This window comes from Oryctolagus cuniculus, chromosome 14 (genome assembly GCF_051225735.1).
Source record: "Oryctolagus cuniculus isolate XC-2025 breed Fujian yellow rabbit chromosome 14, ASM5122573v1, whole genome shotgun sequence".
NCBI classification, from domain to species: Eukaryota; Metazoa; Chordata; class Mammalia; order Lagomorpha; family Leporidae; genus Oryctolagus; species Oryctolagus cuniculus.
In genome coordinates this window covers 64,934,458-64,954,399 of record NC_142880.1, presented here as the reverse complement: position 1 = coordinate 64,954,399, position 19,942 = coordinate 64,934,458, and the positions used below count along the sequence as shown (strand labels likewise).

General features: G+C 45.2%; 1 protein-coding gene across 5 annotated transcripts in view; it reads left to right on the top strand.

Annotated features, from left to right (window-relative positions):
* The window catches only part of DAB2 (DAB adaptor protein 2), an 83,172-nt gene that overhangs the window by 13,585 nt on the left and 49,645 nt on the right, over window positions 1-19,942 (top strand). For 3 of the 5 annotated variants that reach the window (XM_070056671.2, XM_070056672.2, XM_070056665.2), the window contains exon 1: window positions 6,182-6,552. The exons of 1 other annotated variant lie outside the window; for it this stretch is intronic. The gene's annotated coding sequence lies outside the window, so the exon portion shown is untranslated. Of the gene's footprint in view, window positions 1-6,181; window positions 6,553-13,270; window positions 13,409-19,942 lie in introns of those variants that run through there. One more of the 5 variants, XM_089313155.1, reaches the window with a different exon arrangement.

The following is a 19,942-nucleotide window of genomic DNA, read 5'->3' as shown; positions in this document are numbered from 1 at the left end:
GAAAGAAGTGTAGGGGGGTGATCGAGAGGGAGGGAGAGGTCCTCCATCTTCTGGTTCCCTCCCCAAATGGCTGCAACAGTCAGAGCCAAGCCAATCTGAAGCCAGGAACCAGGAGCTTCCTCCGGTCTCCCACGTGCATGCAGGGGCCAAAGGACTCAGGCCATCCTCTGATACTTTCCCAGGAGCATGAGCAGGGAGCTAGATTGGAAGTGGAGCAGCCAGGAATCAAACCCTCACCCATGTGGGATGCCAGTGCTGCAGGCCGGGGCTTTAACCAGCTGTGTCACAGCACCAGCCCTGCATATACCATTTTATTTCAATGCATATGTGTGAACTATGGCTGTCAATAGCCTTTTCACTTTAGCATGGCTCTCTGACCCTTTCTCTCCTCTTGTCTCTCTCATCTCTACCAGGCCCCTGGTAATACATATTACAGCCTAGTCTGGAGTCTCCTTTATCATCATGAACATACACCTCCCCCTAGCCCCAACAAACATGAGTAGGCAGTGTTTTTATATTCTTTTTTTTTTTTTTTTTTTTTTTTGACAGGCAGAGTGGACAGTGAGAGAGAGAGACAGAGAGAAAGGTCTTCCTTTTGCCGTTGGATCACCCTCCAATGGCCGCCGCTGCAGCCGGCGCACCGCGCTGATCCGATGGCAGGAGCCAGGATCCAGGTGCTTTTCCTGGTCTCCCATGGGGTGCAGGGCCCAAGCACCTGGGCCATCCTCCACTGCACTCCCTGGCCATAGCAGAGAGCTGGCCTGGAAGAGGGGCAACCGGGACAGAATCCGGCGCCCCAACCGGGACTAGAACCCCGTGTGCCGGCGCCGCAAGGTGGAGGATTAGCCTATTGAGCCACGGCGCCGGCTCGTTTTTATATTCTTAAAATAAACATACCGCCCTTCTTTTCTGTATCTTGCTTTTCTCACTCAACAAAACCTAATAAAATACTTCATATTATGAGGTTTAATTCCAGTTTTTTCTTTTAAATGGTTGCATATGATTTATCAGTGCACCTGAATCGTAATTTATTTGATCCTTGCCCACTATTGGGCATACTATGCACCCAGATCCCTGCTGTTATGAGCAGTGGAGCAGTTAACATTCTTGCATATTATGATATGTGCTTTATTTCTAAGGGATAGATTCTTATAGGTTACAGAACTGTATAGGTGTTTGCTGTAATAACACATAATATATTTGCAGGGTTGTATGTACTTTCATTTTTGATAACTCTTGCCAGTTGCTTTTCCAAATAAGACAATATTTACTTACTAAATATTTATTTTATTTATTTGAAAGGCTGAGTTACAGAAAGAGAAAAGGAGAAACAGAGAGAAAGAGTTATTCCATCTGCTGGTTCACTCCCCAAATGACTACAACAGCTGGGGTTGGGCCAGGTTGAAGCCAGGAGCCAGGAACAGGGCTATCCTCCACTGCTTTCCAGGTACATTAGCAGGGAACTGGATTAGAAGTGGAACAGTTGGGAGCTGAACCAGTGCCTATATGGCATGTCAGCACTGCAGGCAGTGGGCTCAACCCACTATGCCACAGCAGTGGCCCCGACAAATTTATTTTGACAATAATTTATATATGAACACTTTTTCCCTTTATAGCTCTCCTCATTATAAAAATTTATATTTTCAGGAAAGTGTAATTAGTTGCATAAATTTATAATATTGACTCTCAAAAGTCCTCTGTTTCACAATGTTCCAATTTGTCCAGGAACTATGTTTCTGTACCATCTGAGTTTCACTAAAATTGCACATCACAAGCGAAAACGTGCGGCACTGCAAGGGGCCAAAGGGGTGGAAGCAGGAAAACCACCAAGAGTGAGACTAACCTCTTAATATTTTAGATTTAATAGGTAGGTAGATAAATACAGATATGGGGGGGAGGCGTCCAGTTTTTGGTCTTGCCAGCAACCAAACCTGATAGTTTTTCTGTGATGTTAAATATACAAGACCAGTCAAGGTCAAAGAACATATTCTGGGAACAATAGCCATTCTCTTCACTTTTTTAAATAATGATACAGAGGAGGGGCAAAAAGGAGAGGACCGCGCTAAAGTCACTTCAGCCAGTCTTTGATTTGATTTGAACATCTCTGGCTGTTCAGCAAGGCGTCAAGGTACGCTTACCTTATGGCCAAGGAACTGGCCAGGTTCAAAATGGAAAATTTAAGGAGGACAAGAGCAGTGGAGAAGAGGACGGAAGAACTGGAGAAGGAGAGAGGCTGTTAGGTCTGTGAACAGAAGAAGGAAAAACAGTTTAATTATGGAAGAAAAGACACACACATAGGATCGCTCGCCCAGGCAGAGTTGCTGCGGAAGCACATTCCAGGAACATCTTAAGAGATTACTTTAATAATAAACCATGCATTCTTCAGCAAGCCATCGCGGGATTAACTACCCCTTTCCTAGGCTAGGAGCACAGGCGTCGGTTTTATTTATTTTTTCCTTCTCCCTCACAGGCAGGTTTTGTGCAAGGGACAATTGTAATGTAAGGACTACAGTTGTTCAGGCATTGCATTGAATTTTCTTTACTGAAAATTTCCTAAACATAAATTTTGGTAGTGATTAAAAAAAATGATTTAGGCCAAGGTGAACATGTGGGTGGACTTGAATGTGATTCTTAAGACGCAAGGTTGTTCCTTGTAGACCTACTGAAAACAAGCAGTTCAGCTGTGACAGCACACAGTATTGTGTGGGATAAAAAGAGTTAAATCCATTTTCATTCCTTTTTTTTGTTAACGTGAGCAGGACATTGAATTACTGCCAGAAGCAATATCAGAGCCCCAGAGATATAAAAATATACTTGAAACCAGAATTCTCGGCTGTCAACTCTTAAGATTTCTGTGTAAAACAAGCACTGCCCGTTTTCAGCTGTATGTGGGAGCCCACCACTCATAGCCCAACTGTTTTCACCCAATTCTGCTCTTCAAGCTACAGCTCCTAGCACATGAAATCACTTTCCACCCTTCGTTTCTTAGACAAATCCTTCCCATTTGGTGGGCAAGCCAAGTGTCACAGAGCACTTCTTGGTTAGAATCTTCCCGTTCTGAAGTCCTTACTGGAAACAGTTGCTCTCTAGGTGTTTAAAAGTAACACCCGTTTACGTAGTTCGTTGTTTCATAGGAGTGGTTACATTTGGGGAATGGCCTTAAAACTGAGGTCTAGGACAGAAAGCTGAAGTCACTGGGTGGTGGTGGTGGGGTGGGTTGTGAGGAAGTATGCACAGAAGGGTTACCTTCCTGTTATATTGTTCCGATTGTCTATCCATTGTTATATACGTGCATTTTAGTTAATATTGCTGTGTATTAAAGATAAATAAGTCCTAATGCCCAAAGTATGTTAAAAAGTAGAGATAATAGGGCTGGTGCCCTGGCTCACTTGGTTAATCCTCCACCTGCGGCGCTGGCATCCCATATGGGTGCCGGGTTCTAGTCCTGGTTGCTCCTCTTCCAGTCCAGCCCTCTGCTGTGGCCCAGGAGGGCAGTGGAGGATGGCCCAAGTGCTTGGGCCCCTGCACCCGCATGGCAGACCAGGAGAAGCACCTGGCTCCTGGCTTCGGATAGGCGTAGTTCCAGCCATAGCGGCCATTTTGGGGGTGAACCAACAGAAGGAAGACCTTTCTCTCTGTCTCTCTCACAGCCTGTCAAATTAAAAAAAAAAAAAAGTAGAGGTAATAAGATAATCCCTATATAAACGCCCCTTTTGGTAGTTTTTAGGAAGGCCTGTCTGCTGGGAGTAACCCTTGCTAGCCCTCCTGGGAGGGAGATGTCCCGGTCCTGGGCTTGGTCACTGAAATGGTGAAAGAGGAGGGTGAAGGGAAGGGCTCATTACTAGTATTTCCATAGCTAGAAAATGCTTTTAGATTAGACCAGTAGGTGTATATGTGTGTTTTTGGTAAATATCCATGTTTGTCGTGGAGAAAGTTCATTCTTTACAACAGCTATGCTTTATAGATGTCTTGGGTGGCAATGTAGGATAAAAAGCAGAGCTGGTGAATTAGGTAGTTTGTTATCTTTTTTGCTAGAGTTGAAAGAAAAAATGCATCCTGGACCTGGAATCCTTAAATCACCTCTGAGCAGTCAGCCTGTATCAGAACTTCCTCACTGGGCTGGCAGCAGAGGGGCAGAGGAAGTACAAAGCGAGATCTCTCCTATCTACATGTTGATGCTAGCCATTGGTGGATGTGCATTTCTTTTGGCTGGGCTGTAGAAGAACCTTAAGTAAGTGAATGCAAACACGCCTTCTTGCTAATATTTTGATAACCCCAATCTGATCATGAATTCTCATAGAAACAGAACACTTAGTACGCACCGTTGCTGTGTGTCACTGTAAGGGAATACAGAATATTAATTGTAACTCAGCCAAAATTTGTGTTTAGAGGCCTGCTGCCATTTTTGTCTTTTACAAAATTTTTATTCCCAAGAAAATCAATTACATTTTTTTCTAACAGATTGAGTTGATGTAGTATATTTTTGGTTATCAAAGTACTCAGACAGCTTTGGGATTTTGAATTGGCAAATATTCATGAAGTGTGAAAAAGTGTGATCCATACATTCCCTAGCTCAGGCACATAAAAGCAGATGTTGTGTGTGCACGCAGGGACCCAGAAGGACACGTTGAACTTAACTGCTCGTGATTGCGGATGACTTTGTTCTTTGCTTCTTGTGTTTTTAAGTTTCCTGCAATGCACTTATTAGCTTTGAGAAAATAAAGGTTATTTAAAAAAAAAATCTTCCAGTTTCAAAGCATAGGCTTGAGTGGGCCCTTCTGAGTTGCCACAGTAAGACATGGCGAGACGCGTGTTTCTTTGCCTCCATGCGCCTCACATCGGCCGCCCTTTTTGCAGCTGCTTAACCTTTAGAAGTGAAACTATCCCCTCGGGACTTGCGGATTTTAGAAGCCAAGCACCACATCCTCAAATGTGCCAGAATTCAAGTCCTCTGCTTCAATGCATAAACACCAATCTAGGACTAACATTTTGTGACGCCTCTTGTCATTCACATAAAGTCTTCATTTTTTTTCTCAAATAATAACAAATTACCTCAGAGCAACTCTGAAAGCTGTCAGCACCCCCAGGTGTGGGGGCATGAGCCTGGCAGAAACACTAGAGGCTGGCAGAGGCGGTGTCCCGGCGCCCCCCAGGGTCCCCTGCACGCTGCCTGTTCCAAGCCTGACCTACTTGAGAGCAGTGACTGCCACTCACATTGCGCTCCCCTAAATTACACAGTGGCTTCGCAGTGAGGGCTAGGCAGGGACCACAAAATGCATCCTCGGTGTCCCATAAGCCGGATTTGAACCCTCAGTTTCCAGAGAGAAAACGCAAATCCCTTGTGTCCCTTCCTCGATAAAATCAGTAACCCTCCTCCCAGCACTGGAGTCACAAGTTCGCATTTTCACATTTAGTGCACCTTGCCTCCGACTTTAATAAAAGAAGAAGCATGCCTTTCAAAAGAGTAATAACTTCATAATTCTTAAAAAGCGGCAGAACTTCTCCGGATGTTTTCCAACTGTTGCTGTTTTTAAAATATGGAGACAATGAAGTCCCGGTTTGGTCATGGTCTCTAGGACATGCAGAGTGGCTTCCAGGGAGCAATGCATGTGAGTATTTTAAGCTATTTCATTGCACCCATCTCATGTTTCCCATAGATATACAGGAAGCGCTAAGGAGAGTAGGACGGATTAAATGGACGCAAGAACACACCGGGAGGGAAGCCAATACACAATCTCTGTCTAACTCGGAAACAGGGCTCATTAACAGGCGTGATTGAGGCGTGAACCTGTTTTCCTTCTATTGGTTGCACAGAGATGCTGCTTTTATATCCGTCTACGCAGGGTGACATTTCATACACAAACACCTAGACACACAACTCCCGCCAGCTGAAGCGCGCATCCGCATCCGCAACGAAGGCGCCTGGCTTCCTCGCAGGGGCATCGCCGTCCTACTTTGCAGGACAGCAGCTCGGCGCTCAGCCCCGCCGCGGTGAAGGCTGCCCTTTGTTCGCAGGCCCCCACGGGTGCCACATCACCCCAAGTGGCAGTCCAGGGAACGAGGCTCGGCGGGGCCCTCCCCTTTCCTGCAGAGTTTCCCTTTCCTGTCCTGATGTGCACCCTTCCCGGCCCCCACCCCCACCCCGTCATCCGCGTCCCCTGCCCCGCGCCGCCCGGGGCTCGGCCTCCGCCCCTCGCCCGCGGCGCCCAGCGATCGCCCCCCGCTGGCCGGGCGCGCCTAGCCCAGGGAGCTGGGCGCTCTGCGCGGCTGCGGCGCGAGTTAATAAACAGTTAAGTTTGGAAGACTCAGCAGACACGTTGAGGGGGAGTTACCAAGCCCAGGCAGCAAAAACATCCCGGCACATTCCTGGGGAGTCCTCAGCTGCCAGCATCTGATTAGAACCATATCTCTCGCCGGGAGTGGCCGCGCGGCTCCGAGGCTCCCGGCCCGCGGCTATTTAAGCCGGTCCCGCCGAGTCGGCTGCGCTGCCGCCTGGAGGCTCTGGGCACGGGGGAGGCATGCTGGCTTCGCGGAGGCGCTAGCTCCTAGCCCGTGAGTAGCTTCGCGAGCCTTCTCCCCTTTGGCTTTGGCTTCATTTTTCTTTTTTTGGCGACCTCCTTCCCTCCTTTGCTCCCCACCACCCTCCCCTTCCACCCGCCCGACCCCTCCTCTTTTTGGGTTCAGACCTTGGGCTGCGGGAAATCTTAGAAATGAGACAGGGTGCTTGGGGGGAGACCCGCGTTTGTGTGGCCTGACATCTGTGGAATGCCTTCTCGGAATGCAGTTACTTTTGGGGGTCGGACTCCAGATGCCCGGCTTGTGACATTTAACAGCCGTCTCCGTGTGTGTGTGTGTGTGTGTGTGTGTGTGTGGTGCTCCCTTAAGGACTCTGCGGACAGCCCTGGTGGGGCTCTGTTGTGGCTGCCGACCCACCGCCTAATTAACTCCTCAAATGATGTTTATTTTTTCCCTGTGACAAAGCCGGGGGACCTGGTTTGTGCCCACAAGACAGAAGACTTTTCCTGGTGGCTGACAACATATGGCATTGAAATGTGAACTTTGTGTTACACCAGCATTCCTCACTGAGGTGTCTGCCCAAGGGACTTAACAAACTTGTTTTCTATCCCCAAAGCAAGGAGTGGTGTGTAAATAATAGTTGCTCGCCTGCCTGCCCTTAGCCGGCTAGAAAAGATCGAGTCAGAATCCTAGAGAAGCAAGGGGAAAATGAATGGGTTAAATCCAGGGAGCCCCGGTCAACATAGCGGTTTTCATAGCATAGAGCTGACTCTGTTACTTGTCTGTGCCTTCTTTCCTTTTTGACTTAATTCTTAGCCTGGAATTCAGGTCGGCTGTCGATTTCAGCAGGAAGCTGTTTGAATCCAAAGGGAAATTTAACTGGATTAGAAACACTTAGAAGAATCTGGAGGCTATCTCCGGCACATGCACCCCCTCCGCCTTCCCTCTTTCTTTTGAGCTTGTGTTTGGAAGGAAGAGAGACGCTCTGTAAAACGAGAACAGAAACAAGCTTCCAGACACATGGAAAGACTTAAACATCACGGAGGGGCGGCTTCATGAATAGTAAATGTTGCTATTGCTCTATAAAGCGACTTAATGAAAATACTTCTGGCTCTAATCAGGGCAAGCAAGGGAGTGGGGGAGAAGGAGGAAAGAGGTACTGCCGCTCCAACAGGAGCCAAGGCAGAGGAAAGCAGGGAACTGCAGAAAAGCCTTGGCGATGTCTGATAAGGGCTCCCGGAATGGCTTTGAGGAGATGCAAGCTTGATCGTTCTTACAATCTTCGCTTGGCTGCCCACACAGAAGCATCTGCTAGCTGTGTGTTGGGAAGTGGGGAACTAGCAGCGGACAGGAGACTAACCACGGGAGCTACCAAATGACTGGGTCCCTCTGCTTGCCTCTGATCCCAGTAGTCAGCCTTAGTTAGCCTGCGCTTCTCTGGGCTGGTGGTGTCCTCGTCACCCTCTCTCCCATTGCTCCTCTCAAATAAGGGAGGTGGGCCTCCGTGATACCTGTAAGAAAGGACTATTGCCTTGAGAATTCAGGAGCTTTGAGGTTATGAGCTCTTCTTAATCTTGGGGAAGCATCTATTCTGCTACAGTGCTGGTTACATAAATAATAGCACAACACAACGTGAGAGCGCGGTGTGGAAAGCCTCTGAGAGCTAGCACAGAAGGGGTCTTGGTGGGCTTTTCCGACGACGTGTATTTCTGGGACAGAGCGCTTCTTCCAAATTCCTCATCAGTTTCTTCCTAAGGCTGACTGTATTCATTCTCCTGTTGTTGGTGAATGACTTGACTTCTCCTTTCCCTTCCCACTCCCAGCTCACTCCTCTCTGATCCAAATGACTGCCCCAGAACCCAGTGCGTCCTAAGCCTAGTCTCCTGCAGTTTACCATGTGAACCCAGTAAGCGGACGGTAGAGAGCTGTCTCCCTTCTCTGAGCCCCAACACGCGTGCATGTCTTGGCCATTCTGGTGATCTCGGCCATGGCTGATCCTCACTGGAGGATGAGTGAGGGAAGGGAGCCCCAGCACTTGTGAAAAGCCTTACCTACTTTATGAGGTACAAAAGCTAGAGTTTGTGTTTCTACTACAGGCTTCATGATTTTAGATTAAACTGCAAGTCTGAATTCCTGTGTGCAAGGCCTCTTTGGGCTCTAGCTCCAAAGGTTGCATGGATTTCAGGCACCTTGTTGAGGTTGAAGACTATTGTTTTAAGGCACTTGTTGGCATGATTGTGGGACAGGGACTTCTGGTTACTGGTTATGGGGGGCGGGGAGGGGGGCAAATGGAGAGATATTTATTGTGCTCAGCCAGATCTCTATTACCTGAAGATTAACAGGAAGACATATGCCATGCTGAGTGGCTCCTGGCCACCCAGAGGCTTTGGAGAGAAAGGGCTTCTGGTGGTATCCTGAATAAAAGAGGGCAACAAGTTTGTGAAAAGAAAAAAAAAAGGATTAAAAAATACATTTGCTTTTGTGCACAAAATTTTTTGAAATCCATGCATAGTTTTTTAAATTTTGAGCATTTTCCATGAACTTATGGATGATCCCATGTATACTTGGATTTCAAAGTTTTTTTTAACATCAAGATAAACTCTTACTTCCATTTCCAATGGACCTTTTGAAGTAGTGTCATGCATGCTGCTTCGTTTCCATTTCTACCCCTGTGCTCATGAGCCTGATTTTTCTGTCACTCTTTCTTTACTGGGATAATTGTAAAGGCTCCATGTGTTACTCTTCCTCATTCTCTTGACTTGGGCATTGAATCATCACCTTAGGCCAAAGCTAAGATACTGAAATACTTGGGAAAGCAGCTGACGACTGAGGGCTTGTCTGGCCTTCAAGTGCCCTGATACCCGTCCTGCTGGAAGGCTTGAAAGCCGGCCGGCCAGGAAAGGTTAGCTAACTGGTCAAACACACAAGATTTTCTACCCTTCGGACAGAACCAGAAGTGGAACCAGATTGGCAACATGAAACACCTGGGTGACAGGAGCGGGTATTTACAATTCTGCCTGCTGTCTTGGTATGTTCATTCTGAAGCTGAAGCTGCCCCACGGATTTGCACAGAGGTTGGCCCAAATCACATTGAGATGAAATGGCTTTAACATCGGATAGGTACAGTGAAGGCAACCTAACTCCTAATAATGTATCCTGACCGGATTAATCCTGTGAGTCAGAAGCAAAGCAGGCTAGCAGGTCTCCTAGAGAAAGGAAACAGGCCCGTTCCTGACAAAGGGGGCCCAGTGATGCTGGGTGTGGACATCTCCTTGCTGCCTCCCACCTAGCACATATGGGGTAGCAGTTAAAGAGGGTGGGTTCTGCAGTCCCATTGCTTAAGCTCAAGTCCCTGCTACCTAAACGCTGGCTGCATGACCTTGGGCAGTTGCATAATCGCTCTGGACTGCAGCTGTCTTATCTGGGGAGAATAATAGTACCTAGCCTAGGGTTGTTGAGAAGACAGTTAATCTCATATATTTAGAAAGCTTTATCTGATTAGGGAAGTTTTGCTTCTCTTTTGAGCCTTGTGTTTTTGTCAAAACTCAAGGCAAATGGAGAATTTCTTCATCAAAATTGGATAGCATTCACCTACCTGAAAAATGTTAATCATTCAAGCACTTAATAATAACAAAGCCGGTGTGTTTGCTTGTTTTCATGCTAGAACAGACAGGGAGTTACTCGCTGTTCCCAGCCTGGAAGCCGGCTGTTTGGTTTGGTCAGAATGACCTCCGCTGGTCTGGTGGAAGTCTTCCCCACACCCTCTGAGACGCCCTGCAGAGAAGGAGCACTGGTTCTCCCTGAAGTCAGCATTCTAGCAGGAGGAAGTGGGAAGGGAGGGACCACCCAGACTACACTGAGCGGCCAGGCTGGAAATACAAACTCTTCAAAGTGCGTGTGTGCAGGTGCGGGTACGGGCCCCCTACTATCCTTGCCCACAAAGTTGGGTGTGTTGCCATGGCTACTTCCCTCCCCGCATCCTTCTCCTACCCTGGAAGGAAGCCTGCCACTCTGGGACAGGCAGAATTGGAACAAAGTGCTTTCTGGTTTAAAAATGGAAGTTACTAGCCAAAAAGAACCTTTTCTCTACTTACGTTGCCCTTTTCATGTCCTCCAAACCTGTTTTAACCCCAATATTTAATTTTCTAGTCCTTGCTAGTTTTTGCATCAGGTAGATAGCAAAACCTCAAGGCATATAAAATCTCAGGAACATAAAAGTACCTGCCACAGTCTAGAAGCAGCTTGGGAGTTTTTATCTACGATCACTGCTTCTACAAGCTAACTAGAGGCAAGTGACCTTCAACTGCCTTCAACTGCGTTCAGCTGGCAAGAAGTCTGATTCCTGGGGCACGCTGAGGATGGCGTGTGTGGAGTTGCTAGGGAGCAGCATGGATGAGGGCTGTGCAGCTGGGTTTTCAGGTAACCGCAGAGCAAAGGGAAGAGGTAAATCAGGAGGTAGCAATCCCAGAAAACTGAGTCTGAAGCACTGTTCAACTTGTAAAAATATCCAAATGATATAGGGTGAACGCTTTCTCTTAGCAAAAACACCTCCCTGTTTCTTCCTGCAAAGTGTTACTCAGAAACAGATTTAGGTCTCTGTGTGATACATGAACTGCTTCAGGTAGGTTTGCACTGCATGAATTCAGTCCTTCATGACTGGGCATTTGTTACTGTGCTGTGTCCTTCAAGGCTGGCAAGAACTCCAGGCGGACAGTGGTTCTCGGAGTGCAGTCCCCAGAGCAGCACATGATGTCACCTGGGGGCTTGTCAGATCACCAAGTCCTCTTCCCCATCTCACACCTGCTGTACCCAATGTTAGCAGGAGGGCCTAGGCATCTGCATTTCAACAAGCCCTCCACTGACCCAAGAGCAGCGTTCCCAGTTCAGCTGCTTTTTTAACTCAGTTGTTCATTGGAAAGCATAACAAGATTTTTTAATCCCTGTAGTCATGGAAACAGTAGGGCAAGCACACTTAAATACAGTTCAATTGATGATGCATAGACCTCGGACATTTCTCCCATTATTTTGAGTGTTGCTTTCCCTACCCCAGGAATACCAGTGCTCTCTTTCCTTTTATCTTTTCACCTCCCTCCCAAATCATTTTCCCTCTACTGGGATTTTTACAGAGTCTAAGTAATCTCCACTTATTAGGAGACTGTCTCAGTTACTTCAGAAAAACAGCTTCCAGTAAAATTGATCATTATCCTTGAACCAGATGGTTTCCTCTTACCTATAAAACCTTTTATTTTGTCTTTCATGCCATGTCCAGAGGTACAGATGAAGGTCTTTCCATACATGAATCTACTGCACTTAGTTTTTATTGAGCTTTATGTCTTATGAAGCACTGTTCTATTCTCCCATTTGACTTTCATGTTAAGTAATTTGTGATAAAAAAGATATCTATTCCTTAGTCCCCATAAGATCAGGAGTTATTAGCTTACTCAAGGTCATATCACAAAGTGGGAGAGCCAGGTTCATGCAGGAATCTTTATGATTTGAAGCTTGATGTTTATCTGAATATGTACTAAGTATCTATAGGTGAATTGTGGTGCTAAGTTGGCAATGGAAAAACTCCCAGTGAGTAGAAACCAATTCAAAGTCTACGTCATTGTGAGGCAAGAACATAGAATGTAGAGTTAACCTGACCTGCATTGGAATGGCTGCTCTGCCGTATCTTAGGCATGCTATTCAATGTATCTGATCCATAGTTACTACACCCACTTTGCAAACAATCCTAGGAATGGCTGGTGTAGCATGGATCACACATTAAAAAAAAAAAAAAGATTTATTTATTTGAAAGGCAAAGAGGCAGAAAGAGAGGAAGAAACAGTGAAACAGAACTAGAGAGATCAACTCTCTACTGGTTCACTCCCTAGGTGGCTACAACAGCCAGTTCTGGTTCAGGCCAAAGCCGGGAACTCCATCTGGGTCTTCCATGTGGGTGGAAGGGGCACAAGTACTTGGGCCATACTCTGCTGCCCTGGGAGACACGTTAGCAAGAAGCTGGATCAGAAGTGGGGCAGCTGGGAGTTCAACTGGCACTCCAACATGGGATGCCAGCATTGCAAGTTGTGACTTAACCTACTACACCATAGCACCAGCTCCAGAAATCATATCTCAGGCTGAAAACTGCAAGGGTTTGATGTAGGAAGAAGCAACATAGGATGGTAGTTAAGAGCCTGGAGTCTAAATTACACATGACTGTGTCCACAACCCAGCTTTGTCATACAAGAAAAGATGGATAACATCTGAGCCTCATTTTCCCCATCACTAAAAAGTTAAAGGAGAAGGCTTAAAGAAAAACCTTTCTCAGTGCAGCACCTACTTAAGCAGTGTAGCTGTTTTAGAACTATAATTCTCAGTGCAGTAGCTAAGCTGACATTTGCTAAAGGGTCATGCTCTCATTGAGTGTGAGCTTTAGGCAAGCTGAAGTATAGAGGTGAACACGTTCAGGCTGAAAAGTAGAAGACTGGCATCCTTGGATACCTTGAAACTATCAAATGTGAGGATCAAAGAGAAAAATGTGACAGTAGAGAGACACAAATGTTAACTTTTAAACAAGATTTATTTATTTGAAAGACCTAGTTACAGAGAGAGAGGGAGAGACAGAGAGAGAGATCGTCCCTCTGCTAGTTCACTCCCCAAATGGCAACAACAGTGGGGTCTAGGCCAGGCCAAAGCCAAGAGCTTCATCTGGGTTTCCCATGGGTGCAGAGGGCCCAAGTATCTGGACCATCCTCCATTGTCTTGCCAGGAGCATCGCAGGGAACTGGATCAGAAACGGAGCAACTAAGGCTTGCAGTGGCACTTCTGTGGGATTGGCATCGTGGGCAGCGGCTGTAGCGGCTTCATCGGCTGTACCCAATGCTGGTCCCAAATGTTAATTGTTAAGGTACCACTTACTTCTCATCTGAATAGGACAGTGGAGTCCTCTTAAGGTCTAAAGTTAACTCCTGTGCAAAGAACTAGGAAGTAAAAGTAATTTATTCCCTAAATATGTCCATACTGAACACAACTGCCCTCCCTGCTCTAAGTATGTCATCCAAATGACTTCACTTATTTTTCATATTTTAAATATCTGCTTAGGGGATCAAATCTGTTCTGTTCTTCTGTAGTAAGTAACTCACATGCCAAAGTGCCTTTTTTGTTACCATTTAGTAGAGCAGCAATAAACCAAAAGTGCTTGAACATATGTAACATGAAGAAGCCTGAATCTGTTTGGCTGTGCAGTGTAGTTCATCTCCCAGGGAAATGTACAAGGAAAGTTCATGGAAAGTACATTTTATGGAAAAATGCGATTTAAAGGTTTTTGCATCAAATTATAGTTATCTCTGTTTTTTTGTTTTTTTGTTTTGTTTTGTTTTGTTTTGTTTTTTTGGCAGGCAGAGTGGACAGTGAGAGAGAGAGACAGAGACAGAGAGAAAGGTCTTCCTTTACCGTTGGTTCACTCTCTAATGGCCGCTGCGGCCAGGTGCTTCTCCTGGTCTCCCATGCGGGTACAGGGCCCAAGCACTCGGGCCATCCTCCATTGTACTCCCTGGCCACAGCAGAGAGCTGGACTGGAAGAGGGGCAACCGGGACAGAATCCGGTGCCCCGACCAGGACTAGAACCCAGTGTGCCAGCGCTGCAAGGCAGAGGATTAGCCTATTGAGCCGTGGCACCGGCCTTAGTTATCTCTTCATTCCATTTTCCACGAATTTTTGAAGTGCCCATGTAAAATCGTCCTGTATGTCAGAGGATCAGAATTACAGTGGTTAGGCCTGAAAGATGCTCAAATGTTTATTCTTTACAGGAAATTCTAAACTATTTTTTAGTTTCACCGGCATTAGGTTATGTTGTTATTTGGTTTTGAGTGTCACCATTTTCCTTAACGCTAAAGTGAAATATCTTAAACGCAATTCTAGTTTGAAAATAGAAGACAAATATTTAGTTGATAGAACAGGCTATTCCATCAATGGTTAATGAGGATAAGAACAATATTGATTTCTGCCTACAAGTTTCAACTATAGCTAACGCTCTTTCAGCAAGCATTTTTGTATATGCATTCAAATGACAGATAATTTTATTTAATGTGTAAGTTGTCTTCTTAAGCCTATCTTGATACAGGGATATTTGCTTAATTGCCTGATCACTTGTTCTTTGAGATCTGATTTGGTTGTCTAAAGTTCCCAGTGATTAAAAGTTGTAATTGAAAGTTGCATGGAAGTAGTTTCTGACCACCTGCTAGGAGATAGATGTCAATCACTGCATATAAGAAATTTAGAGGGGCTGGCGCTGTGGCAGAGCAGGTAAAGCCACTGCCTGCAGTGCCGTCATCCCTTATGGGCACCAGTTTGAGTCCCGGCTGCTCTACTTCCAATCCAGCTCTCTGCTATGGCCGGGGAAAGCAGTAGAAGATGGCCCAAGTCCTTGGGCCCCTGCACCTGTGTGAGAGACCAGGAAGAAGCTCCTGGCTCCTAGCTTTGGATCAGTGCAGCTCTGGGCTTTGAGGCCAGTTGGGGAGTAAACCAGCGGATGGAAGACCTCTCTCTCTCTCTCCCTATTTCTGCCTCTCCTTTCTGTGTAACTCTGACTTTCAAATAAATAAATAAATCTTTTCTTTAAAAAAAAAGGAATTTAGAGAAAAGGACAACTATCAACTAATATACCATTTTATTATAATAGTTCCAGAGAAAGAATAAGATACTAGGATGATAATGGAATAGGTCTTTATATATTATATTATTATATATTATAATACATATTATATAACATATATTTTATATATGATTTATATATAATATATTTATATAATTATATTTATATGTATATGTATTTATATATAAATATATATATTATATATATTTACTTGAAAGGCAGAGTTACAGAGAGTGGGAGGGAGGGAAAGACAGAGAGAAAGAGAGAGAAATTTCCATTTCCACTTGTTCTCTCCCCAGTTGGCCATAACGGTAGGAGCTGGGATGGTCTGAAGCCAGGAACCAGGGGCTTCCTCAGGGTCTCCCATGTGCATGCAGGGGCTCAAGCACTTGGGTCATCCTCTGCTGCTTTCCCAGGAGCATTAGCAGGGAGCTGGATTGGAATTGGAGCAGCTGGGACTTTTATTATCAATGTGCATATGCACTGCCAATGCCCCTTTACCTGCCTCACCACAGCACTGGCCCCTGGAGTTGGTCTGTAAAGAACAGTGGAAGTCAGATAAGCAAAAGCAGGAAGAGAAATACATCCTAAGTAGAAGCTCATAAGAAAATCATGCACATGGCTAAGTATAAGACATGCCAAAGAATACAGTGGCCAGTTTGTCCAAGAAGGGGGTGCAGGTGGCAGAGAGCTAAGAGGTGAGAGTTTGGAGAGGTGGATAGCATGTCAAGAACTTAGATGTTTATTTGCTAAGTAAATCTCTTCCTTAAAGCAGGAAAACAAAACAAAATGTTCACTCAGGTAAGTTAACTTGTCAATACTGGCAGGATGAATTTGAGTAGAGATTACATGGCAGTTGAAGAAAATCTGTACTTCACTAAAAATGACCAAAGTAGAAGAGAGTGCTTAGCCTAGTGATTGCGATACCCACATCCCACAAGAGAGTACCTGGATTTGATTCCCAGCTCCAGCTCCTGACTCCAGCTTCCTGCAAATGCAAACCCTGGGAGGCGGTGCTGATGGCTCACTTAATTGGGCTCCTACAACCCATGTCGGAGACAAAGTGTGTTCCAGGCCAGCCCTGGCCATTTCTAGTATTTGAGGAGTGAATTAGTGTGTGAGAGTGCACTCTGTTTCTCTCCCTCTTTAACTCTGTCAATCAATAGAAAAATAAATAAAATTTTTAGAAATCATTAATGAGTAGAGTAACATTTCTCTAGCCAAACATGAAGAAGCAGAGGGGAAATATCTATTATCCCTAATGTCTTAAGTACAGTGCTTTTTTTTAGCAGACAATATAGAGCCTTGAAATGTCAGGCAAAATTTCCTGACCTCAGAGCTTTATTAAGCTGAGCAGAGTTCTGTACAGATCACAGGGCAGCAGTCATTCATGGCAAATGTGGGGAAATGGTCTGACTGGGTGTGAGGCTGGTGGCAACTTCCTCGAGGACACACCTGTTGAGTGCATTTTGAATGAGAGGTAGGAATGCAAGTAGGAGACCATAGTAGGTACTGCAGGCTAGGGTGACAACACCCGGAAGACATGGTGCGTCCATGCATCTGACCAACTCCTCTGCAGCTTAAGTGGTGGACATGTGTTTGTAGTGTCTGCAGTCTGTTTAGGAAGGGCTTTGAAACTCAGCTTGAGTATGGATGCAGGAATTGGACACTGATGCCTGATTTTATTCAAAATTATGAATGCTGGGAAGGGGCCAGTGCTGTGGTGTAATGAGTAAAGCCACTGCGTACAGTGCTGGCATCTCATATGGAAGCCAGTTCAAGTCCCAGCTGCTCCACTTCCAATCCAGCTCTCTGCTATGGCCTGGGAAAGCAGTAGAAGATTGCCCAAATCCTTGGGCCCCTGCATCTGTGTGGGAGACCCAGAAGAAGCTCCTGGCTTTGGATTGGCGCAACTCTGGCATTGTAGCCATCTGGGGAGTGAACCAGCAGATGGAGGACCTCTCTCTCTATCTCTCTCTCTCTCTCTCTGCCTCTCCTATCTGTGTAACTCTGACTTTCAAATACATAAATAAATATTAAAAAAAAAAAGAATGCTGGGAGGCCAGTAAGAAAATTTTATAAAAAAAATCAGCCATAATATTTACCTGGCAGGGGAGATACCTTGATCATGAAAAATTGAGCCATCATGGCAGGTCAGTTACATTGTATGATGCAGTGCCTCACAGATTATATTCTCCCTGGACTGTTTCAAGAAGATGGGATGAAGAATTTTTCCCACAAACAAGTTTTTTTTCTAATATTTACTTATTTATTTACTTGAAAGGAAAAGAGATGGGGAGGTGGAGACAGAGCAGAGAGAATCTTCTGTCTGCTAGTTTACTTCCCAAATGGCACAACAGCCAGGGCTGGGCCAGGCTGAAGCCAAGAGCCAGGAGCTCCATCTTGGTCTCCTGTATGAGTGACAGGTCCTCCAACACTTGGGATGTCTTACTCTGCCTTTCCAGGCACATTAGCAGGAAGCTAGATGGAAAGCGGAGTAGCCAGGACTCTGATACGGAAATGCCGACATAGCATGCAGTGGCTTAACCCACTGAGCCACAATGCTAGCCCCCACCCTCCAAAAAAAGATTTTTCACTGCAAGCATTTTAACTATATTAAAGAGTACCTGTGGTATGTGTGTAGACAAGATCGAAAAACCACTATAATATGGGTGGGCATATTGTGAGGGACAGTGTATATGAGGTTGGTATAGCTTTCTGCAGAGGGGAGGAATGTGGGGCCGCAATGAGGCTAGGCTGGGAGAAATGCTGGAACTCAGTCAGAATATGGAGGGGAGGGAGGAGAGGCCTGAAAATAAAGGGTAGTTATGAAAAAAATAGAGGTTTGGCCAGATTCGGCAGACTTGTGAATAAACTAGGAGGAAACCTTAGCTTCAAGCTAAGCTACAGACAGTACTATTGTGGGTCTTTTAGGCATATCCATTACAAAATAAATTCTCTAATTCTTTTCCGAGTTACTGTATAGCAAGCAGATGTCTAGCTTTCTACACAAGAACTCTTTCATAGAAACAATGGACACAACCGTGGTCTGTTAAAGGATCTGAACTCATGCTTCCTGCAGCCAACAGTGGTGGAGGGCTGTAACTATGTGGGATGATGATCAAGTCCATTTTCTTGATGAAGGTTGACATTAACCAAGTGCTACCTGGTATTCCCCTGTTAATACTCTTGTTACTAGGTAGTGCTCTTTAACCAAAGCCAGCTGTGGGGGCCCCTGGTTGCATTTTCATAAGATTGTTTCATTGAAATCTGAGATTCAGTAGTTTGGCCTGATCTGAAAGTGATCTTATTGTATTCGTATAAAATCGGGTAATTTAGAGCACACCAGACCTTGTTTGGTTCCAGAATATAGACATCCATGTCCCCTTGGAATTGCTTGCTGTTCTGCAAGGGCGAAACTAGACACCAAATGAGCCTAGTGTTTCCTTCTGGTGTTTATGAAGAGAGTGTTGATTCAGAACTTTGGATTTTAAGATAGCCTTGCAGGAAACATCAGTGATCCCCTTTAATGACTTCATGTGTTACACAATTCTTCCCTTCCCTGGAACAGTCACGAAAATGCTCTTCCACATTGCAATGTGGTTACAAGAGACTTGGAAACATTAAACATAAACATCCCTCATCCCACTAATAGTGTAAGTGTATGTCATCATTTTAAACTGTTGAAGAGGGTCCCACTCTGTGGCTCAGCAGGTTAAAGCTGGGACCTGCAGCGCCGGCATCCCATATGGGTGCCAGTTGGAGATCCGACTGTTGCACTTCTGATCGAGCTCCCTGCTAATGTGCCTGGGAAAGCAGCAGAGGGTGAGCCAAGTGCTTAGGCCCTTGGCACCCACGTGAGAGACCCTGGCTCCTGGCTTCGGCCTGGCCGTTGCAGCCATTTGGGAAGTAAACCAGCAAATGGAAGATCTGTCTCTCCTTTCTCTCTCGGAACCTCTGCCTTTCAAATAAGTAAATTGTTTATAAAAAATGTTGAAATCCTAATCATTCCTTTAAAACAAAATTTGCGTTGTTCTATGCGTGGTACTCAAAGCAATTTATATAGAATTTCTTAAAATAGTACTAACTGTGCTTTCTCTTGCTAAATATTATCAGTGACGATGAAGCTTTCTACCCTAATAGAAATATTTCCTTCAAGACATTAGCGTCAGTTCTATTACCTGCTTCTTCTTTTTCCCTGGCTAGACTGTTTACCCCCTGAGAGTAGAGATCATGACTCTTTCATCATTGTAGACAGCCTAATTCAGTGTGTGGTACATAGTAGGTGTTCAATAAGCAATAACCAGATGGCCAGGTGAATGAGTAGCACAAGCCACCCTCATTTACAATATTAATTGTAATTTATTATAGAGAGAACAGAACGGAAAACTTCAGCCTGCATTATCAAATGTTGCTGTAAGTAAAACAGTTCTGAGTCCCTGCCCTACCTCCCCCTTTTAGCTTTAAGTTTCTATATAATGAGCCATATCCATATGTTCTTAGAGTTTATATCTGCTCGGGGCCTGAGAATGGCAGACAAGCTGTTACTGAAATTCTCCAGATGGTGTGGTCTATCCAAGTCATTGGTTTAACTTCTACCACTCAAGAAGCTGTTGCTCATACATCTATCTAACTGAGAGCTGTAATCAACTAGCTAACTATAATTAGTTTCAGCCTACTATTTCAGCATCGTTTTCAACCTAATATTTCATCCAAGGATAACTTCCTGTTTTTCTTCTGTTTCTCCTTGTGGAAGTATTCACCAAACTGTTTCTTAAGTAACTAATA